The sequence below is a fragment of the Capsicum annuum genome, chromosome 6, assembly GCF_002878395.1.
Source record: "Capsicum annuum cultivar UCD-10X-F1 chromosome 6, UCD10Xv1.1, whole genome shotgun sequence".
NCBI lineage: Eukaryota > Viridiplantae > Streptophyta > Magnoliopsida > Solanales > Solanaceae > Capsicum > Capsicum annuum.
In genome coordinates this window covers 58,794,331-58,817,472 of record NC_061116.1, presented here as the reverse complement: position 1 = coordinate 58,817,472, position 23,142 = coordinate 58,794,331, and the positions used below count along the sequence as shown (strand labels likewise).

Below are 23,142 nucleotides of genomic sequence, written 5' to 3'. Positions count from 1 at the left end.
GACGCCTTAGGAGATAGTCTAATCAACCTATTCAACGGTTCAAACTCTGTAAATCTAGTGTCAATTAATGTTAAATCCATAATTTGCACTATTTTAAGTGCCTCAATATCACCATAGAGATCATATCCCATCAAAGCCGCTCAAGTGGGTTATTAGACAATAAAAGGTAAAGCTAAGACTCAAGGTCTATAACTATTATAGCAAACAATTCTTTATATATAGCAGACAACTTCATTGCCTTATACATATTAAAGACCTTGACCTTGTCATGAGCTCTCATGGTTATCTTTCCTGCTGCTACACTAATAAGAGATTACCCAGTTGCTAAGAATGGACGTCCCAAAATAAATAAAATGGTTGGATCAGCATCAAAGTCAAGAACAACAAAATCCACTGGAAAAATAAGCGATCCTACTTTCACCAATACATCTTCTATGATCTCATCAGGCCTAGCAAGGGACTTATCAGGTAACTACAAGATAATAGTCATGGATTTGGGACTCCCAAGACCCATCTTTATGTACCAAAATATGGGCATTATATTAATGCTTTCCCCTAAATCACATAAACCCTTGGCACTAATGGATTGTCTGATGGTGATCTATAAAGTAAAACTACCTGGATCTTTCATCTTTAGGGGAAATTTATTCTTAATCTTGGATGTGCACTACTCAGTAAGTGCTACTTTGCATATTCTGTCAAATGGTTCTTATTTGCCACTGTCTTTCACATACTTTGCATATTTTAAAACACTTTGCAAGATATCAACAAGAGGTAAATTGACATGAATTAGCTTCAAAATCTCTAAAAACTTCTTGTAACTAGTCTCCTCTTGGTGCTTTCAAAGACTTTAGTGGAAAGGTGGAGGTAGAGTCTTCTTCTCCACTTTGGTTTCATTACTTATAGCTTTTTCTTCAACCACTTTCTCCCTATTATTCTCACTAACACCATCAGTAACCTTAGGATTTAATTGCTTAAATTTTAACTCCTTTAGTTGCAAACCACTCCTAGTAGTGGCTGCATTTACCAATTTTAGATTTACCTCAGTATCACTAGGTAGACCTCCCTGAGGTCTAGTGTTTTGCACTCCTACAATCTGACTAATTTGCATCTCCAAATTCTTCATAATCAATTATTGATTCTTCATATATACTACCAACTATGCTTGAGCAGCTATCACTCATTCCAACAACTCTTTCATATTTTTTATTTGAGTCATGGCTTGATTACTCTAAACTTGCTGCTATTGATTCTGTTGTACTGGCCCCTTGTACTAATTATTGTTCTATTCCTAGTTTCTTCCCCATAAGAAATTTGGATAATTCCTCCAATTCAGATTGTAAGTGTTACCACAGTTTTACTGCCCTAGATGATTAACATTCCCTATATAATTGACAGAATATAGATTAACCGTACAAGCATCTGTTGTATGCTCACTACTTCCAAAAATATCACACCATGCATTCATCTGTTGAACTGCATTAGCTATGGCCGCCGATTGTGTAACCCCTAACTTCATACTACTAAACTGATTAGTAATCAGATTTTGTAATGCAGCAAGTTAAGCTGATAGAGCAAAGAACTGATCTACCTTTAACACAACTACAAGCTTCATAGGAGCACTCAGGATTCCCTCATGAAATTCGATTCAACAGTGTATATAATTCATCCTAAGTCCTCTCAAGAGCCAGACCACCTGCTGCTGAATCCAAAAGAATCTTGGTGTTGGGATCAAGACCTTCATTGAAAGTATGAACTAAGACATCATTATACTGATGATGATGAGGGAAATTTCTAAGCATGCCTTTAAATTTCTCCCAATCTTGGTAGAGATTTTCTCTTTTTTTCTGCTTGAAACTTAGAATATCACTTCTCAAATGTGTTGTATTCCCTGATGGAAAGAATCGAATAAGGATCTTCCAAGCTAGATCTTCCTAGGAAGTGATGGATTTTGGTGGTCAACATATAACCACTTCTTAGCTTCCCCAATTAAAGAAAAGGGGAAAAGCGTCAGTCCGACATAATCAGTAGATACCACAGTAGAAATTTAGGTATTGATGATTTCCAAGAAAGTCTATATGTACTACTGAGGATCTTTATATGAGAACCCTGTAAATTGACCACTCGAACACAATAGTTACACCATATTCTGCTATAACGCCCCAAAGTTTTTCTTAGCTAAATTTTATCCCTAAAATATCAAGCATTGGCATCTAGAATGGATTATACCTTTTTCCTAGTGGAATCCCTTCAATTAAAACTTTTCATTACATACATGTTTGAATAAGATCTCTGTCAATATAAGATTCGTCCAAAATGGACACTCGGTGAAGAAGTTATGGCTATTTTATGTGCTAGTCGTAAAACATCATCATTCTGGTTTTAAGTGCATTGCGGAGAGGGTTTAATTAGCAATTTTTAATTTCCAGTGGGACCTTGCGATAGTGGCACATCATGGAGGATCCTAATTTCCCATTCATTAATTTCTAGTGAGCCAACGCGATAGTGGCGCATCGCGGTGGCCCATAAAATCGGGTTCCCAGTTTAATTTTTCCAGCTTCATTCAGAAGTTAAAAAGGGTAATTTGGACATTTTTCAAGCCTCTTAAAATGTCCAAATAGTAGATTTAAGACCTCTACAAGAAGAATTTATGACATTCTCAAGATTTTCCTCAAAACAAAAACCCTAGTTCATATACTTCTCCTCCAAGAAACTCAAGATTCAACCGTGGGTTTTCAAAACTGTCTAAAGATTTGGAATCCTCAAACTGTAGGCTTCAAGTATCATCCCTTATTCTTTATAATCGAGTTACGTGGGATTTGTCCTAAAAACTACATGGTCTTAAAACCATTAGAGCATAATTTTTAGATTTTTATGCATGAATTTCAAAGTGGATTTGGAATCTATGTTCTAAATTACGTATTCCGAATGTTTTAATGTTACTATTGTTTTGACCTTGTGGTCCTATCCCCTAAATGGATTTATATGTGTATGTATATGTATGGAATTTGAGATTTAAGATTGTTGAGAGCATAAATTATGAACTCCCTCTCGTGTATAAAGATTATGGTTCTATGATTTGAAAGATGTTTTTGCAATATTATAGCATTTGATCATGATTTGAAATTGTTGAGAGGGTGCTTCTTGATATAAATGTGTTCTTGTATTTAAGAGAAAGAATCGCATGCGAATTAAGAACTTTGACATGACCACTTGTACTATTGAAATGCTTGACAAGGATGAATTCCTTGTATGTGTACATGAGGTTTGAGAAAGAATTTCTTTGAATTGAATTATTGAAATGATGGTCCCAAAACTTATGTTTTGAAAATAGAGATTTATGATAGACTAATAATGGCTCAGAGATGTGACTTGCAAGCTAATGGTATGACGATACCATATGTATTTATGCCATAATAGAGTATGTTTTCAAAGTATGATTTTAGAGACTGCATGTTTTGATAGAGTTTTAAAAAGGGGCTTAAAGAGGGTTAGGTGGTTACCCAAATAAGGCGCGAGTTCAAGCAACTCTTAGCCTAAAATTGTATTTTTCGATACAGGTAGATTATTATTGTACGTTGTAGACGAACGTGGGGCGTAGTAGATTCGGAGACTTCGACCTTTGCCGCACACTTAGTTTGGGGTATTCGCTGCCGAGTTAATGGCAATTTCCATATAGCCCATGGAATTTTTCAGAGTTGTAGGGTATACCACCTAGCATAGAAGTAACACAGCTTTCTCAGAGTTGAGATGATTTTTATAGTCTTTAAAATGCCTATATGAATTCTTACTATACGATATGTTTATGAACTATTTTAAATTACTCTCATATATGTTGAATAATAAATGATTATTTTGGATATGCTCTACCTCCCAGTACATCAGTATTGACCCCCTTTTTCCCCTACCTCTTAGGTTCTGAGACTCGGTCTAGGGGTCCAGATAAGCAGTAGATAATTCGAACAGCTGATCAGATTATGCAGTGGTGAGCCTTCTCTATTCCAAAAGGACTTTCTTTTAAGATTATGTCACTTATGGTCTACTAGGGGCCTTGTCCCAGTTCCAGACAGTTGTCAGATTTTCATATAGTAGAGATTTCACAGAATGAGTCAGGTGTTTTTTTATCTAGTTGATTTGCAGTTTCTATACTTATGTTGAATTCAGAGTTGACCATGTTTCCGCAGCAGATCATGTTTCTGCATCTTCTTTATTATATGAATGTTGTGCATGCTTACCAGATAAAGAAGGGCTTTCTGGGCCTTCATGGTTTGGGATGTCCGTCACGACCTGTAACACCCTAATTTTCTAAACCGAAATGTTACACGGTGCTCATGACCTCGAAGGACCACAAGATAACCCATGACTGATATCTATACCTGTATACTACATAATATACGATAAAATGCAGAAATATGAACATAAAAGGCCATAAGGTTCGAACTGAATAAACGTCTGATAACAAAATGTCTAAAAAAGTATAACAATACCAAAACAAGTCATAAATACTGAAAATAATGAGATATGAATATCCAATCTGACATCTAGTCTGGAAGCTTCTAACTGAACTGAATAAGAAGTGGAAGGAACATGTCTCCAACTAACTCCATTTAGCAACTGAATAGTAAAGGTAGCAATAATCATATCGTCCTCAAATAAGGACTCACTACAAACTCTGAACACTGGAATGCTACTACTGATCTGGATCTTGTACCTCTAAACCCATGGTGTAACATAAGAGAAAGTACCATAGAGCAAATGTATCAGTACGTCTAAATGTACTGAGTATACGAGTGAGGTAGGCTAAATGCAAAGGGTTATATGCTTGAAAAATGCTGACTAATATAAATGTGAGAATACATACTGCATACATAACTGTAACTGAACTCGTGGAGATACTCACTTCTGAGTCTGGATACTGACAACATGAGTGTACTGATACCGAGATACTGAATAGATGAACGACTATTTTTGACAGTTTAAATTATGAAGAACTGGTCTAGTTGACAGTGTCTGACAGTTCTGAAGTTGAATACTAATATCATGAATTCTAATAACTGATATGACTGATACATGAGTTCAAAAAACTGATATAACTGATATAACTATGATGATCATCCTAACCGATGTAACTGATACTGAGTGACCATATCTGACAGTCTAAGTTCTGATGGAACTATCTGAGTTTTATTTTATATGGAGTAACTAAATTTAAGATCAGTCCTATCTAGCGGGTGATCTTTAAATCTAATGATTCTAATACTGTTTAACTATAGTTGAGATCAGTCATGTCTAATGGGTGATCTTGAAGTCTATTTATAATAATAAGGATTAATTGTCTTTAATAGTACTGAATCTGCACTACTGAACTGAGTTAACTGTATCTGACAGTCCTAAATCTGTAACTAAAACTGTGACATGTGTTTATCTAACCGACATGCCCCAAGCTAAGCTGACTGGGGTATAATCTCTGCCCTGACTGGAAGGGTGTCAGTACCGCACCACCAGTAAAGACATCTACTGTGGAGTCAATCCTAATCTAGCGGGTGACTCCTGGGATCAGTCCTATACATATAAATGTGCTAACAGGTGACCCCTGAGTATGTCAGTCCTATCTAACGGGTTATATCTCGTACCTACGCTGGCTACGTAGTTCTGGAACTTAGGGATTACTTCTAGGGATCTCTATCCTATTTTAGTGGGTGAGTGCCCATCCCTAGGTTCGCTCGGTGCTGAATCCTACTCCTATCTGAAAGACACTAAACTGAATAACTAGGCTGAACTAAATAACTTAACTAAACTGATTTTTTGAACTGATACTGATTAACTAAACTGAAAATAGTGGTATTATTTTGCGGAGCTAAAACTGAGTTTACTGGATTCTGATGATAGATGGAATATAATGAGTTCTGACGACTGATTAAGAGTGCTAAAAATAATGAGATTTACTATGATTACTGAGGTTACTAAGCACTGAGATTACTGAGAATACTGAACTACTGAGATTACTGAGTTTTCCTGAGTCACATGACTGACTGATTTCTATAGACATGGCTTGACTGAGAGTATCGTGAAAATATGACATGGCTCTAGGAACACAGCTATATTTTTTTCGGGTACGAATACCCCCAGGACTCAATGGAAGGAAACTGACACACATGACTAACTTAATCATAACAGTAGAGTCCATAATTCACAATATCATAAATAAGGGATTTCATACTAAGCATGGTTCTCAGCAATCTATTTCATGGAAGGGAATTTCACACAACATGTATATACTTGCATAGCTTTCAATATCATGCTCATTACATATTACAACCAAAATCCATAATATCATAACTTGGGGAATTTCATGAAGTACATAGGTATTCTACATCTTGTACATGAGTGGGTTTTGCAAGTAAGCATAGCATAATTCCATAAGTCTATTCCATGAGTAATCCAACAGTGTTCAAAAGACACCTTATTAACATGGATGACATTGAATCATATAGGCCTATCATGAATCCTTCACTTAGTCACAATTTAGCTATAATGCATGATTTTTAGTCTCTTAGGTATTTTATCAAACACCTTACATGCATAACTTAGGCATAGGTGTAAATCATACAATTACTCATCATAAATAATCAAACTTATATGTTTTTAAATCATATGATGTCATAGATTCATAATAACACATAAAGATTCTACCTTGGCATCATTCAACACATAAACATGATCAACAATCCATTCATAACATGAAAACCATAATATATATAGTTTTAGAAAAGGGTTCTTGAACTTCATGGACGAAAGGAGTCCATGAATGAACACACGCATACCTTAAAGCTTGATCTTGAAAGAGATCTAATGTTTCTTGAAGGTTCTTAAAGAAATCCTTAGGCTTGCTATTGATTTTTCTTGACTAGGGTTTAACCCCTTTGGGAGAGAATGTTCTTGTTCTTGAGGAGATGATCTTGAGAGAAAACCCTAATCTTATGGTTGAAAGTGTATGAGAGAGATTTTTGAGATATTTAACTAAAGAGAATGGAAGATAATACGTTCCTTGAGGGTTATAAGTCATGGGAAGTGAAGGAAAAAGACCAAAATACCCTTACTAAAATGTCCCTCGAGTTCTGGAAAGAAAAGCTGATAACATTCATGACAAGACGTCAAAAATATGATAGGTCATCAAAAATGTCGTCACATAGAAGCTGGATTCTGCCTAAGGCTGACGACAATTTTGACATGGCAGCACAAATGTGGCAGGCCATCAAAAATATCGACACACAGAAGAAGGATTCTACCTAAGGCTGATGATAATTTTGACATGGCATCACAAATATGACAGAATGTCAAAAATATCATCATAAGAAGCTGGATTCTGCCTAAGTCTGACGACCTTTGTGATAGGGCATCACAAATGTGGTAAGCTACCACGAATGTCGTCACTTAGGAGCTGGTTTCAGCCTAAGGCTGACGACCTTTGTGATAGGGCATCACAAATCTGGTAAGATACCACGAATGTCGTCACTTAGGAGCTGGTTTCTACCTAAGGCTGACGACCTTCATGATAGGGCATCACAAATGTGGTAAGTACCATGAATGTCATCACATTTTTTCCAGCCTGACATGATGGAGTAAAATAGGAATAACTCTTTATTTCGATATTGGATTTAGGAGAAATTGGTATCGTGGAAATATAATTCAATTATCTATTTGTTGATAGGTCATGAGCTCAAAAATTCTAAGTATAATGAGGGATATGCTCATTTGAAGTTGACTATACCAATATCCTTCTCAAGAATTCAATCAGTAAGGAATATTTTGATTCGTCTAATAACTGGGAGTTATTTGAATCCTTAATATGCATCTAACTTAATCACAAAACTATAAAAGAACCATGATGTACTATGCATGAGCTTGGTACATGGCTATAATATCGGTTTAATATTTTGGGGTATTACACGGCCAAGACCTAGTTTGGGTCGTGACAAACTTGGTATCAACACACGGTTCATGGTCCCAGAGTGTCTGCAAAATCACGTTGGGTAGAGTCTTATTTATGGGTATGTAGCGCACCACACTTATAAGAAGGAGGCTACTAGGCGTTTAAGAATGTTTCTCTTTTTTATGATTTAGTTTGTGCTTCAGAGTCTAATCTTCCCCCTAATCAATCTTTTTAGAAAACTAGCGATGCTCACTCATCTCACCTACATTAATGCACAGGATGATGAAGTCCATCCCACCCATGAGATGTGGACCCCATAACAGAGCTCATACCCAAAACCTATTCCTACTCCAAGAGTACCTCCTATACCAACCAGTCCTTCCAAAGCTCCCTGGATGGGGGCCAATCGCACTCAGCCTCATGAAGGAGAGGTGTCTAATACTGAATTCAGACAGTCTATTCATATGCTGGCACAGCTGGTATCTGCACAGACTCAGAGGTTAGAGGATACTGGGTCTACATCTATTACTTCTGAAGTTACTAGATTGGTCCAGTTCATGAGAATAAACCCTTCTAAGTTCTGTGGCACTAAGGTAGAAGAGGACCCGCAGGAGTTCATAGATAAAGTGGAGAAGATTTTCAAAGTAATGCACGTTGATCACGTGGAGGGTGTTGAGCTAGCAGCATACCAGCTAAAGAATGTAGCAAACCAATGGTATAATGAGTGGGAAGATACAAAGGGTGACAGTGTTAAGCCCACAGATTGGGATGAGTTCGTGAAAGCTTTTCTTGACCAATTTTTTCCTTTGGAGCTGAGGAAAGCTAAAGTAGAGTAGCTCATGAACCTTAAGAAGGGTAAGATGAGTGTTCAGGAGTATACATTAAAGTTTAACCAGTTGGCCCATTATGCTCCTGAGATGACGAGTAGTATGAGGGCCCAAATGAGGAAGTTTGCTTACGGCCTTTCAGATGATCTGGTACTTGAGTGTTAAGGAGCTATGCTTAACAGGGATATAGACTTTGCTAGACTGTCAGTCCACATGCAGCAAGTTGAGGAGAAGAAAAAGAAGATAGCTGAATCTAGGGAAAAGGACAGGCAGGAAAAGAGAGCCAGAGCGATAGATTAGAGTCATAGTCAGCAGCAGAGCAGTAATTGAGGCGGCAAATGGCAAAAGAAAAAGAATTGGGGTAATGCACAGTTGGAAGCTAGTGCTCCAGTGTCCAGACCCACAGCTGAGCAGCGCACCCAGAATTTTTATCTTAGTCTGGAGCCAAGGATGTAGGGTACGCAATCGCAGGGAAGTATAGCCCAGACCTCTCGGTCCTATCCGCACTGTGGGAGATGTCAGTTTGGTGCTTTGGTGTATTATTCATGTGGCCATCCAGGCCATATCCAGAGAGTCTATTTGGCAGCAAAGAGTAACGTTGGAGGAGCCAAGTCATAGGTAAATTTATCTGCACAACCACCTCAAAAGGGTGCCACTTCAGCCGTCGAAAATGGTCGGAACCGGTTGTATGCTTTGACCAACTACCAGGAGGTAGAGGCCTCACCAGATACAGTCACCGGTACATTGCAAATCTTTTCTCATGATGTGTATGTATTACTTAATCCCGAGTTTACATTTTCTTATGTGACCCCATACGTGGTTGTTGGTTTTGGATTTGAGCCTGATGTGATTGTTGAACCTTTTTCAGTTTCCACCCCAGCGGGAGATTCTATTGTGGCTAGGAGGGTGTATAGAAATTATGTTGTGTCTATTTTCAGCCGGGATACTGAGGCAGATCTCATAGAACTTGATATGGTTGATTTTGATGCCATCTTAGGGATGGATTGGCTCTATTTGTGCTATGCCACCTTGAATTGTAGGACCCAAAGAGTGACCTTTTCTTTTTTGAATGAGTCGGTGATAGAATGGGAGGGATATTCTTTAGCACCTAGAGGGCATTTTATATCCTATCTCAGGGCCCGTAAACTTATTTCTAAAGCTTGCTTGTATAATCTTATTCGGGTTAAAGATTCTAGTGCCGAAAGACTCTCTCTTCAGTCTATCCCCATAGTGAATAAATTCCCGAAAGTCTTTCCAGATGATCTCCCGAGAATACCACCTGAGGGAAATAGATTATGGTATTGATTTATTTCCAGATACCCATCCTGATTCTATTTTACCATATAGGATGGCTCCTGCAGAGCTAAAAGAGTTGAAAGAACAGCTAGCAGATCTTCTAGATAAAGTTTTTATCCACCCTAGTGTGTCTCCCTGGGGCGCACCTATACTTTTCATATGAAAGAAAGACGGTTCCCTTCGTATGTGCATAGATTACCACCAGTTAAATAAGGTCATGATTAAAAATAAATATCCCCTTCCTAGGATTAATGGTTTTTTTAATCAATTTTAGGGTGCTAAATGTTTTTCAAAAATAGACCTTTGTTCGGGATATCACTAGTTGAAAGTTAGAGAGTTAGATATTCCCAAAACAGCTTTCCGAACTTGATACGGCCATTATGAATTCTTAGTCATGTCCTTAGGGTTGACTAACATCACTGCAGCTTTTATGGATCTAATGAATAGGATTTTTTGTCAGTTTCTAGATTTATTTGTCATTGTATTCATTGATGATATTTTGGTATATTCTAAGAGTAAGGAGAACCATGTCAATTACCTCTGAATCATCCTTCAGACCCTTAAAAATCATAAATTGTATGTAAAATTTTCCAAGTGTGAATTCTGGTTGAATGCTATTGCGTTCTTAGGGCATGTTGTGTCTAGTGAAGGGATTAAGGTTGATCCCCAAAAGATTGAGGCAGTGAGAAAATGGCCCAGACCCACGACTCCAACCGATATTCAGAGCTTCTTTGGTTTGGCGGGTTATTACAAAAGATTTGTCGAGAGTTTTTCTTCCATAGCTGCACCACTTACTAAGTTGACTCGAAAAAAGGTGAAGTTTTTGTGGTCTGACTCTTATGAGAATAGTTTTGAGAAGTTGAAAGACAAGTTGACTACTCCTCGTATTCTAACTATTTCAAAGGGTACAGAATGTTTTGTTGTATACTATGATGTATCCCAAGTGGTACTTGGGTGTGTCCTTATGCAGTATGGTAAGGTAGTGGCTTATGTATCTAGGCAGTTGAAGGTGCATGAGCGGAACTACACTACTCATGACTTAGAGTTAACGGTTGTAGTTTTTACACTTAAGATCTGGCGGCACTATTTGTATGGGGTACACATTGATATATTTACTGACCACAAGAGTTTACAGTATGTTTTCTCATAGAAATAATTGAATCTCAGGTAGAGGTGGTGATTAGAACTTTTAAAAGACTCTGACATGAGCCTACACTATTATTTGGGCAAGGTAAATGTGGAAGCTGATGCCCTCAGTAGGTTGTCTATGGGCAGTCTTTCTCATGTTGAGGAAGAGAAGCGGGAGATGGTGAAGGATATTCATCGACTTACAAATCTAGGAGTGCGACTTTTGGATTCTGAGGATGGAGAAGTGGTTGTTCATGAGATTGCTAAATTGTCCCTTTGTGTAGAAGTTAAAGAGAACCAGGTTGAAGATTCCAACTTGATGTCGATCAAGAAAGATGTGGGTTAACAAAAGGTAATGTCATTTGAAATTGGTGGTAATGGTATTTTGAGATAGTAGGGTAGGTTGTGTGTGCCAGATGTAGATGGTATGAAGAAGAGAATTCTTGACGAAGATCACACGTTGAGGTATGTTGTTCACCCTGGCTCTACTAAGATGTATCAGGATTTGAAAACTATTTATTGGTGGAATAATATGAAGCCTGATGTGGCTAACTATGTTTCCAAGTGTTTGAATTATCAACAAGTTAAAGTGGAACATTTGAGGCTAGGTGGTTCTTCTCAAGAGATAGCTTTGCCTTTGTAAAAATGGGAGATGATTAATATAGACTTCATTACAGGACTTTCGAGGTCCCAAAACCAGTATGATTCTATTTGGGTGATTGTAGATAGGTTGACCAAGTCAGCTCACTTTCTACCTGTCAGGACAAATTATTCGGGAGAGGATTATGCCAAGCTGTTCAATTGCAGAAATAGTTCGTTCGCATTGGGCACCTGTGTCCATCATATCTGACAGAGGTACATAGTTTTCTTCACAATTTTAGAGATCGTTTCAAAAGGTTTTAGGTACCCAAGTAAATTTGAGCACGGCTTTCCACCCTCAAACAGATGGACAAGCTGAGCGCACCATCCAGAGCCTTGAGGATATGTTAAGGGCCTACGTGATTGATTTTAAAGGTATTTGGGTAGAGCGCGTTCCATTGATAGCGTTCGCATATAATAATAGTTTCTATTCCAGTATTAAGATAGCACTATTTGAGGCACTGTATGGGAGAAGATATAGGTCACTAATAGGGTGGTATGAAGTAGGTGAGACGCAAATATTTGGGCCTGATCTTGTTCATCAGGCATCAAAGGATGTGAAAGTCATTAAAGAATGACTTAAGACAGCTCAGAGTCATCAGAAGTCCTATGCCGATGTTAGGAGAAGAGATCTAGCATTTGAGGTTGGAGATTGGGTGTTTCTCAAAGTTTCTCTCAAGAAGGGAGTCATGCAATTCGAGAAAAAAGGTAAGATGAGTCCTCTCTATATAGTACCATATCATATTGTGAGAAAGATAGGTAGAGTTGCGTATGAGTTAGAATTGCCAGTTAGTTTGCATTCTGTTCATCTGGTATTTCATATATCTATGTTGAAGAAGTGTATTGGAGACCATTCTTTAGTATTGCATGTCGAAGAGATCAAAGTTACAGACTCCTTATCCTATGAAGAAGAGCCTGTAGAGATTTTGGATCACCAAGTTAGAAGATTGAGGAACAAAGAGATAGCCTCAGTTAAAGTGTTGTGGAGAAACCAGAAAATTGAAGAAGCGACTTGGGAATCAGAAGTTGACATGAGAGCTAGATACCCAAACCTTTTTGATCCAATGGATGACGAAATGGAAGGTACAATACTTGCCTTATTATTTCTATGCCTTAGTATGCTTGACATTATACTTGTCTGTATCCCGCATCAATATTCGGGGATGAATGTTCCCAATGGGGGAATATTGTAACACCCTAAAGTTTTTCTTAGCGAAATTTTGTCTCTAAAATATCAAGCATTGGCTTCTAGAATGGTTTATACTTTTTTCCCAGTGGAATCCCTTAGATATCAACTTTTTTTTACGTAGATGACTGAATAAGCTTTCCGTCGATATAAGATTCGTCCAAAACGGACACTCGGTGAAGACGTTATGGCTATTTTATATGCTAGTCATAAAGCATCATCATTCTGGTGTTTAGCGCGTCGCAGAGAGGGTTTCATTAGAAATTGTCAATTTTCAGTGGGACCTCACGATAGTGGTGCATCGCAGAGGATCCCAATTTCCCATTCGTCAATTTCAAGTGAGCCGCCCGCGATAGTGGCGCATCGCAGTGGCCCATAAAATTAGGTTCCCAGTTTAATTTTTCCAGCTTTGTTTAGAAGTTAACAAAGGTAATTTGAACTTTTTTCAAGCCTCTTAAAACATCAAAACAGTAGATTTAAGACCTCTATAAGCAGAATATATGACATTCTCAAGATTTTCCTCAAAACAAAAACCCTAGTTCATATACTTCTCCAAGAAACTCAAGATTCAACCGTGGGTTTTTAAAATTGACTGAAGATTTGGAACCCTCAAACCGTAGGCTTCAAGGATCATCCCTTATTCTTTGTAATCGAGGTTGGTGGGGTTTGTCCTAAAAACTACATGGGCTTAAAGCCATTAGAGCATGATTTTTAGATTTTTATGCATAAATTTCAAAGGGGTTTTGGAATCTATGTTCTAAATTACGTACTTCGAATGTTTTAATATTACTATTATTTTGAATTTGTGTTCCTATCCCCTAAATTGATTTACTTGCATACGTATATGTATGGAATTTGAGATCTAAGATTGTTGAGAGCATAAATTATGAACTCCCTCTCATGTATTGAATTAAAGATTTTGGTTTTGTGATTTGAAAGATGTTTTCGCAATATTATAGCATTTGATTATGATTTGAAATTGTTGAGAGGGTATTTCTTGATATAAATGTGTTCTTGTGTTTAAGATAAAGAATCGCATGTGAACTGAGAACTTTGACATGACCACCTTGTACTATGGAAATGCTTAACAAAGATGAGTTCCTTGCATGTGTTTACATGAGGTTTGAGAAAGAATTTCTTTGAGTTGAATTATTGAAATGGTGGTTCCAAAACTTGTGTTTTGAAAATAGAAATTTATGATAGACTAATAATGGCTCAGAGATGTGAATTGCAAGCCATTGGTATAACGATACTATATGTATTTATGCCATAACAGAGTATGTTTTCAAAGTATGATTTCAGAGACTGCATATTTTGATATAGTTTTAAAAAAGGGATTAAAGAGGGTTAGGGGGTTACCTTAAGAAGGTCCGAGTTCAAACAACTCTTAGCCTGAAACTGTATTTGCCGATACGGGTAGATTATTATTGTATGCTGGCGACGACTGTGTGGTATAAAGGATTCAGAGACTCCGACCCTTGCGGCACACTTGGATTGGGGGCTTTGCTGCCGAGTTAATGGAAGTTTCCATATAGCCCATGGAATTTTTCAGAGTTGTAGGGTATACTACCTAGCGCAGAAGTAACACAAATTTCTCAGAGTTGAGATAATTTTTACAGAGTCTTTAAAATGCCCATGTGAATTCTTACTATACAATATGTTTATGAACCATTTTAAATTGCTCTCATATATGTTGAATAATAAATTATTATTTTGGATATGCTCTGCATACCAGTACATCTATATTGACCCCCCCTCCCCTCTACCTCTCAAGTTATGAGACTCAGTCTAGGGGTCTAGATAAATAGTAGATAATTTGGACAGCTGATCAGATTGTGAAGTGGTAAGCCTTCTCTATTCCAGAAGGCCTGTCTTTGCAAATTATGTCACTTAATTCAGTTTTGATCCACTGGGGGCCTTGTCCTAGTTTCAGATAGTTGTCAGATTTTCATGTAGTAGAGATTTCGCAGACTGAGTCAGATGTTATTTTGATGTAGTTGATTTGCAGTTTCCATACTTATGTTGAATTCAAAGTTGACCATGTTTCTGTAGCAGATTACGTTTCCACATCTTCTTTATTATATGAATGTTGTGCATGATTACCAGATAGAGAAGGGCATTTCGGGCCTTCATGGTTTGGGATGTCCATCACGACCAAGCCCTAGTTCGGGTCGTGACATCTAATTTAATTCAAATCAACCATCCACATCTGGCTTATGGACGCAATTAGTAGCATGGTTCATAAGTGGGATTACTACTTTACGAAAAGGCTTGGCTTTTGCTCAAGCAGGAGCAATTGGAATTGTCAGAGCTGGACCACTTGCAGCATTTAGATCACTTGGATCAATGAGATTAGGATCTTTTTGCTCTATGATTTGAACTTATTGAATTAGATATCAAGCTCTTCTACTCTGAAGAAATGCCTGATCTGATACCTGGCTAGTCCTGCAAAAGTCAGCCACTAAGATCAAGTCGTTAACACGTAAACTAATTATCAAAAATCAAAAATTTAGAAAATTACTAATTATACTAATCCCTGACAACGACTCCAAAAACTTGTCACGGGCTAACGCACACGCAAGTGCACGCGATCGTACAAGTAATATAGTGACTCAAATAGTCTGACATCGTACCCATGAGGACTATGTAACAAACAATTTAACCAACTTCAGTTTTTGAAAAGATTGTATTAAGTATTCTAAAGTATCAAAATGATTGTGAAGTTTAAAGTAAAAATATAATTAATAAAAAAATAACAAAATCCGACAATAGCAACGTAAGAAGGGCTGTAAACAACAATGTCAATTCTAGGGTTGGTACACTTTTAACAATCTTACAAATCTTTATTCTTATCGTAGTTTAGTTGATTATCGGGTTATTGATTCGCAAGGTTTAGAGTATGATCATGGTCTCTCAATCCTCTAATCTTCTACCTAACTGGACATTACAAATACATCGTTGAGCGAGGATGCAATAATCCAATTAGATGCAACAAGCTATCTTCCTACAAGTAAACCAAACAAGGTTTCTAGTATATCTCCATCCTAGACTCTAATTCAAATTCCTTATTTTGTAAAAGAATAAGAACCTTGCTTCTTAACCTTTTTGTTCTAACCTATGATTCTCTTCTCAGATTTACATAGGGATATAAGTTTATTTTAATGATGGTCAATCATCAAAATATTAAGCACAAGAGAATAAGAATAACCCACATAATAATTCAACAATAAACTATGATAAAGAATATCAAAGTGCAATCATGTTTTTGACCTCAACCCCAGAACAAGTGTGTTTAGCCACTCATGTTCGAATTCAACATCAAAAACAAATAATTAGTCATATTAAAAAGTAATTATGGAATAAATAAGTTCAAAGAAAAATAAGAGAAGTATTGAAAGTGTTTTTTCCTCTGTTGTACGTTTCCACAGTAGTCTCAATTGTGTTTAAGTGTTCCTTTTATAATAGGATAGTTTTTGCCTAGTGGGGAACCATCTCCACATCACGAGGGCCAGTCCACTGGAGTAGGGATCACTCTATATTGTTTATTCCATTGGAGTAGGGGTCACTCCGCATTTCTTAGTCCACCAGAGTAGGGGTTGCGCGTGGGCCTATCGCGACCCTCTATTGGAATTCACTTCTTTTCAGCAATTTTACTCCTTCTCAGATCATTGTTTCTTTCTTTGCTTCTGGCTCCAAATGCATGCTTTCTAATCTCATTCTACTTCTTTACAAATTCATACAATCAATCCCAAAGCGTCAATTATCACTCGCTTCATGTTATGCATCCAATTTCATCCAATTCCATCAAAAATTCATCCTACATCACTAATCATGTCCATTAGCTAAATCTTACAATTACACATCAAACAAACTAAGAATAACACATATTAGCTCATAGAACAAGTCCTATTATGGGTGAATATTGGTGCTTGACATATAAATACGCCCAAGATCACATACCTGAAGGTGAAGCCTTATGGAAAATCCTTGGTATTGAGTTTGTTCTTTAGAAACCCTAACTTTCTTTGGAGAAGATGAAAATTAATTATTTTTGGCTAAGTGTAATGATTTTTGGAGTTTATGAGGTGTTAGGGTAAATGCAACCCTTAAACTGATGTTGGAGTGACCAAAGATGTGGGTTTGAGATTAAAAAAATGGGAATTTAACCAAAATGCCTTTTTTAAATCATGTAGAAAATTACTGGTTCCAATCGTGATGACTCAGGATACGACTCATTATGACTGGTCACGAGTTGTGTCCTGGAGTCATGACCTGGGGACCTGATCCTTAGTTCCTTACTGTTCTAAGAATGACTTCCCTCCTGATGACTTATTGGGTTTGATCATGAGTCATTAAGGGTAGTTATTGTTGGGGACTTAATTTTTTGGTTTCTTTCTGTTGTGACAACTGGTCCACCTAACGACCTGTCAGGACTGATAACGAGTGATTCACTGAACTCATCACCGCAGGCCTAAATTTTTGGGGCACCTCATACCATGGTAACGAATCCATACAATGACTTTTTATATCTGGTAATGGGTCGTTGTCTGAGTCCTTGTTGCTAGCAGTTTGGAAGACCTTTAGGAAATTTTTCATAACTTTTGCCATGATATCGAATTAAGGTAAAATTGTGGCATTGTAAAACTAATTTAGTGGCCTATCTTTTGACGGTTCTAGAGCTTGAAAACTTGGTTAATTACAGAACCCCAAAACTGACCAAATAACTATTTCCATTATGAGTTGAGTGACCAATTTTTGCCCTAATTTCTGCCTTGGAACCCTTTTTCTTGAGAAACCTTATTAAAAGTCAAAACCCGTCTCACACAATTCCCTATTTTGAATCAAATACTTCTTGAAGTATTTTGGTGAGGCTATAAACCAACTTAGGCCAAAAGCCTAAGTTAGGGGTGGAGGAGTCATTCAGTTAGATTTATAATTGATAGTTGATAATATTTGGTACCATTTGCTTTCTCTTCTAGATATCATCATATTCCTTATAAATACTAAAAAAAGAAAAAACAAGAAATGAAAAAGAATAGTAATTGTATTTTTAAATTGTAAATATTTAAAGAAGTTTATTTTTTTAAAGGATATGAGATAAGAAGATAGCATGAAAATCTTAGAGAATTGGTCCTTGATAATTCATAAGAAGCTAGTCTTAGGGAAAAAATGTAAGTGAGGTCTCACTAAATGCTTCGAGAGGGTAGAGTCACTATAACCCTAACTTTACCTACTTTACTTGTTGTCTATACTACAAGATGAAGTAAGACCTTAGTGATCTCTAATGTAGCATGCTTGAGTATGGTGAAGTGGAGCATATGGAAAAGCCTACGACATGGTACTCCTATTCATGATCGTCTTTGAGAGTGTCAGTGATTCATGGTAGTCCCTTGTTTAAATTTCAATCGTTCCTTGAGAGAAGGAACTTCTTTGTTGTGAGGGCATTTGATTATACTACTTGACCATTCTTTAATCCTAGTTGAGGTCTATGAGCAAGTGTGTGGCTGGTAATAAATAGTCAACATTTGAGGCTTGTTGTTCGTAAATTAAGTGTTTATGGGCGACACTTGTAACCAATGTTTCAAAACCATAAAGGTAAAGTGTTTTCACAAAAGAAGAATGTATCTAAGCTCCCAAGTAGTATTGTTTGTAGGCAATGTTAATTTTGTTGTGTGTGAATTAAGTTACTCAAGGATGAGCAAAGTTTTAAGTTGGGATGTTGATGAGTCGGTAGTTTGCGACTCATCTGACCTAAAAATGGTAAGAAATGAAGTCCTCAATGCCTATTTGAGTTAGTTTTAATAATTAGTTTGGTTTATTATCAGGGTAGAAGCCAAAAGTGGTTGATAGAGTATAAAGAAGCAAAAAGATGGAGAGTTGGTGCTAAAATTCAAAAGGCGATGCTCGACATATTGCAGAAATAAAGTTCCATCACCCACATTAGATTTAACTAAGATCCAATCAAAGTAGTTTGGCAATAAGGAAAGGAAGCTCGACATATTTTAAAATAGTTCGGTGAAGCGAAATCCATCGCCAAAGTTACTAGGCGCAAATCATTGAAGCTCACAGTCAATATCAATTTGTCAATCAAAGAGGTACTTCGACGTATCACCGTAGACTTCGATATCATCAAAGTACCATCTCCAAAGTGTGTGTGGTAGCATTTTTATAAATTCTTGGCTTGTTTTTGCTTCGACTACAAAAGACTTTTTGGCAGCTTAGAACCCTACTTTATGTCAATTTTGAGATCTAGAAGTTCAACGTTGAAACCCTAAAGTTATAATTTGGTTTATTGATTGTTCTTTATTATGAATTTGGATTTTATTAGTGAATATTTAGATTGAATAGAAGACTTCAATGCGAATATGTTCATATTTCCTTTTTTTTCCTCTATGAGTAGCTAAATTCCCCAAGTTAGGGTTATATATGATTGAGTAGTGATTATTGCATAGGTGTTGTTTATTTACCTTGTTAATTTATTAATTGTTATGGTTTGACCTCTACTCCATGTTACTAACCTATAATTGGATGTTGAAAATGCTAATTAAGCTTAGATATCTTATCTTCCTTGACAAAGGGTATAAGGGTGAGGAATGGTGGTCAATAATGACTTGATATTCATTATTTAATGGTAGATCTTAAAGGCTACTAAATTGAGGTTTTAGTTTGGTTAGAAAGTAAACTTGTGAGATGTTCGAAAGAATTCACTTGTAACATTTAATGTTTTATTGATAAATTAGCATTAAGATTTAAGACCTACCCTACCTATAATGATTAGTTGAATTAGGAAAATATCCAATTACCCCATTCATGCACTTACACTCGCGAGGGCGTAACCCCAAGTGACTTTAATAGTTAATTATAAAACTAAGATTATGATTGATAAATTGGATACAAACACATGAACCATTGAGTTAAATTTGTAATCAAAAGTTCATATTATTGGGTTCATTTGCTTCCTCTGCTAGTTATCCTCATATTTCTTATAAATACTAGAGAGAGAGAGAAATGAAAAAGAGTTGTAATTGTGTTTTTAGTTTGTAAATATTTGAAGTTTATATTTTAAAGGATAGAAGGAGGAAATATAACATGAAAATCTTAGAGAATTGGTCGTTGGTATTTTATAAGAAGCTAGCCTTTGGAAAGAAATGTAATTGAGGTCTTATTATATGATTCGAGAGGGTAGAGCCACTATCACCCTAACTTTACTTACCTTACTCGTTGTCTACACTATAAGTCAAAATAAGACCTTAGTGATCTCCAATGTAGCATGATTGAGTGTGGTGAACTGGAGCATATGGGAAAGCCTATGGCATGGTACTCGTATTCATAATCGACTTTGAGAGTATGAGTAATTCCTGGTAGTCCACAATTTAAATTTTGGTCACTCATTAAGAGAAGGAATTCTTTGTTGTGAAGACACTTAACTGTACTACTTGAGTATTCTTTAATCTTAGTTGAGGTCTATGAACAAGTGTGTGGCTTGGTAATAGTAAGTCAATATTTGAGGTCTTTTGTTCATAAATTAAGTATTTGATAGGTGATACTTGTCCCAGTGTTTTCAAAGTCATGAGGGAAAAGTGTTTTCACAAAAAAAGGATGTATCTAAGCTTTCGAGTAGTATCATTTGTAGGCAATGTTGATTTTGTTGTATGTGCGTTAATTTAATCGAGGACAAGCAAAATTTTAAGTTGGGGATATTCATGAGTCAGTAATTTGTGACTCATTTGGCCTTAAAATAGTAAGAAATGAAGTCCTCGATGACAATTTGAGTTAGTTTTAATAATTAATTTGGTTTATGATCAGGGTATAAATCAAGAAGTGGTTGATAGAGAATAAAGAAGCAAAAAGATGAAAAATTGGAGCTAAAACGTCAAAGATCATCACCAAAGATATTTGGTGAATCACCAAAGTCATCGACATTTTGCTGAAATAAAGTTGTATTAGCCAAATCAATAGTTCAACTAAGATCCAGTTGAAGTAGTTTGGCAATAAGGAAAGAAAGCTCAGTGTATTGCCGAACAATTCAGCGAAACAAAATCCAACGCCAAAGTTACTAAGCACAAATCATTGAAGCTCAAAGTCAATGTCAATTTGGCGATCAACGAAACACTTGGAAGTATCGTTGTGGACTTTGGTGATGTCGAAGTCCCATTGCCAAAAATGTCATTTTTCATAAATTCTTGGCTCATTCTTTAGCTATAAATGACTTTTTGACAGCTTGGAACCCTATTGTTTTCAATTTTGAGATCTAGAAGTTTGTAGTTGAAATTCTAAAGTTGGAATTTGATTTATTACTTGTTTTTTAGTTTGAATTTGGATTTCATTTGTGAATATTTAGATTCAATGGAAGACTTCAATGAAAATATGGGTATATTTTTTTTCTTTCTATATGAGTAGCTAAATTTTTTAACTTGGGGTTATGTATGATTGAGTAGTAATTATTACATGAGTATTGTTTATTTTTCTTTTTAATTAATTAATTGTTATGGCTTTGACCTCTAGTCCTTGTTACCAACCTATAATTGGAGGTTGCAAACTCTAATTAAGCTTAGATTCCTTATCTTCGTTGATAAAGGGGATAAGGGTGAGGAGTAGTGGTCAACTATGACTTTGTATTCATCATTTAATGGTAGATTTTAGACATAAAACTACTAAATTGAGGTTTTAAGTTGCTTAGGAAGTAACATTTGTGAGGTGTTTGAAAGAATACACTTGTGACATTTAATGTTTTATTAACAAATTAGCATTAAGATCTAAGAATTAACCTACGCATAATGATTAGTTGAATTAAGCAAATATCCAATTACCTATGCATGCCTTCACACTCATAAGGGCATAACCCCAAGTGATTTTAATCTTTGATTACAAATTTATCTAGTTCTCATTTCGCAAACTACTCTTACAATTGATAAATTAGATACAAACACATTTAAAATTAATCCCATATTTTACTTTTATCACATTTTACACATTACGTAATAACACTTAGTGGTTTAGTACACTTGCAGGTGACCCTTCTAAGGAGCTAGTTGGGAAAAAAAAGAACTTTAATTATTTTTTGTGTGTGTTTTATTTTGTAAAGTTTGCATTGCTCTTGTTGGTTTCTACTGCTACAGTTGAAAGAGCCTTTTCAAAAATTAAGTTGATCAAGAGTGAATTGAGAAATGAAATGGATGATGGTTTCATGAGCAGATGTATATAGAAAAAAATATTTAATATTATTTCTGATGAGAGCATCATGAATAGATTTCAAGAAATCAAAACTCGTATAATAGAATTGTAATAATAGATTTTAGTTAATCAAACTTTGTTTTATTTGATTCATTGTATATTTATTTTTTACGTATTGAATCCACTTGATGAAAAGTTTGGATCAGCCACTAACGGATGCTTGTGCTTTATTACTTTACGTATCAGTGGTCGTGAAAATTCCATACAATTGAAAGTAGTATTTGGACTTTGGAAAAATCCAAAACCTTGCAAAATCATTTTGAACTTATAAAGATTTGAAATGATAAATTCTTTCTTGATTTGAAACTTCAACTAGTTCTTGAAATTCATGAATTTCCTTGAGTTCCACTTGTTAATCTTCTGAATTCTTGCGCCATTTGATGGACGTATTTAAGTCAAGGATATATTTATCAAAATAATTTTTTCTATAAAAAGTAACAAAATATTAATGACTTTAAAATAATAATAATAATAACAACAACAACAACAATATTTTACTAGCAAATGATAAAAGTGGCGAATTACAAACTTCCTAGTTTATACCTCAAGCTCAATGACCTAACAAATGAGGCCAAGTGAGATGGAGTAAAAGTAAGCGAAAAAGATGAAGTAATTATATTTTTCATAATTATATTTTTGGAGAAGGGCCAAATACACCTTTGTATAACAACTACAACAACAAAATCAGTATATTCCCACATAGTGAGGTCTGAGGAAGGTAAAATGTACACAGTTTATACCACTATCTCCAAAGAAGTATTATTGAAAATAATTTAAATATATTCTTTTTCAAATTTTTGGTTCAAATATGTCCTCTCATCATACTTTCGGTCAAGATATACCGTTGTACTATTTAAAATAGTTTAAATATATTAGTTGTTTTCGGTTTAAATATATCC

At 35.9% G+C, this 23,142-nt stretch overlaps 1 non-coding gene across 1 annotated transcript; it reads left to right on the top strand.

Annotated features, from left to right (window-relative positions):
- Positions 1-1,773: 1,773 nt before the first annotated feature.
- On the top strand, positions 1,774-1,880 carry LOC124899807. Its single transcript, XR_007057371.1, has one exon. It is a non-coding gene; the product is annotated as a small nucleolar RNA R71 (small nucleolar RNA).
- The last annotated feature ends 21,262 nt before the right edge of the window (positions 1,881-23,142 follow it).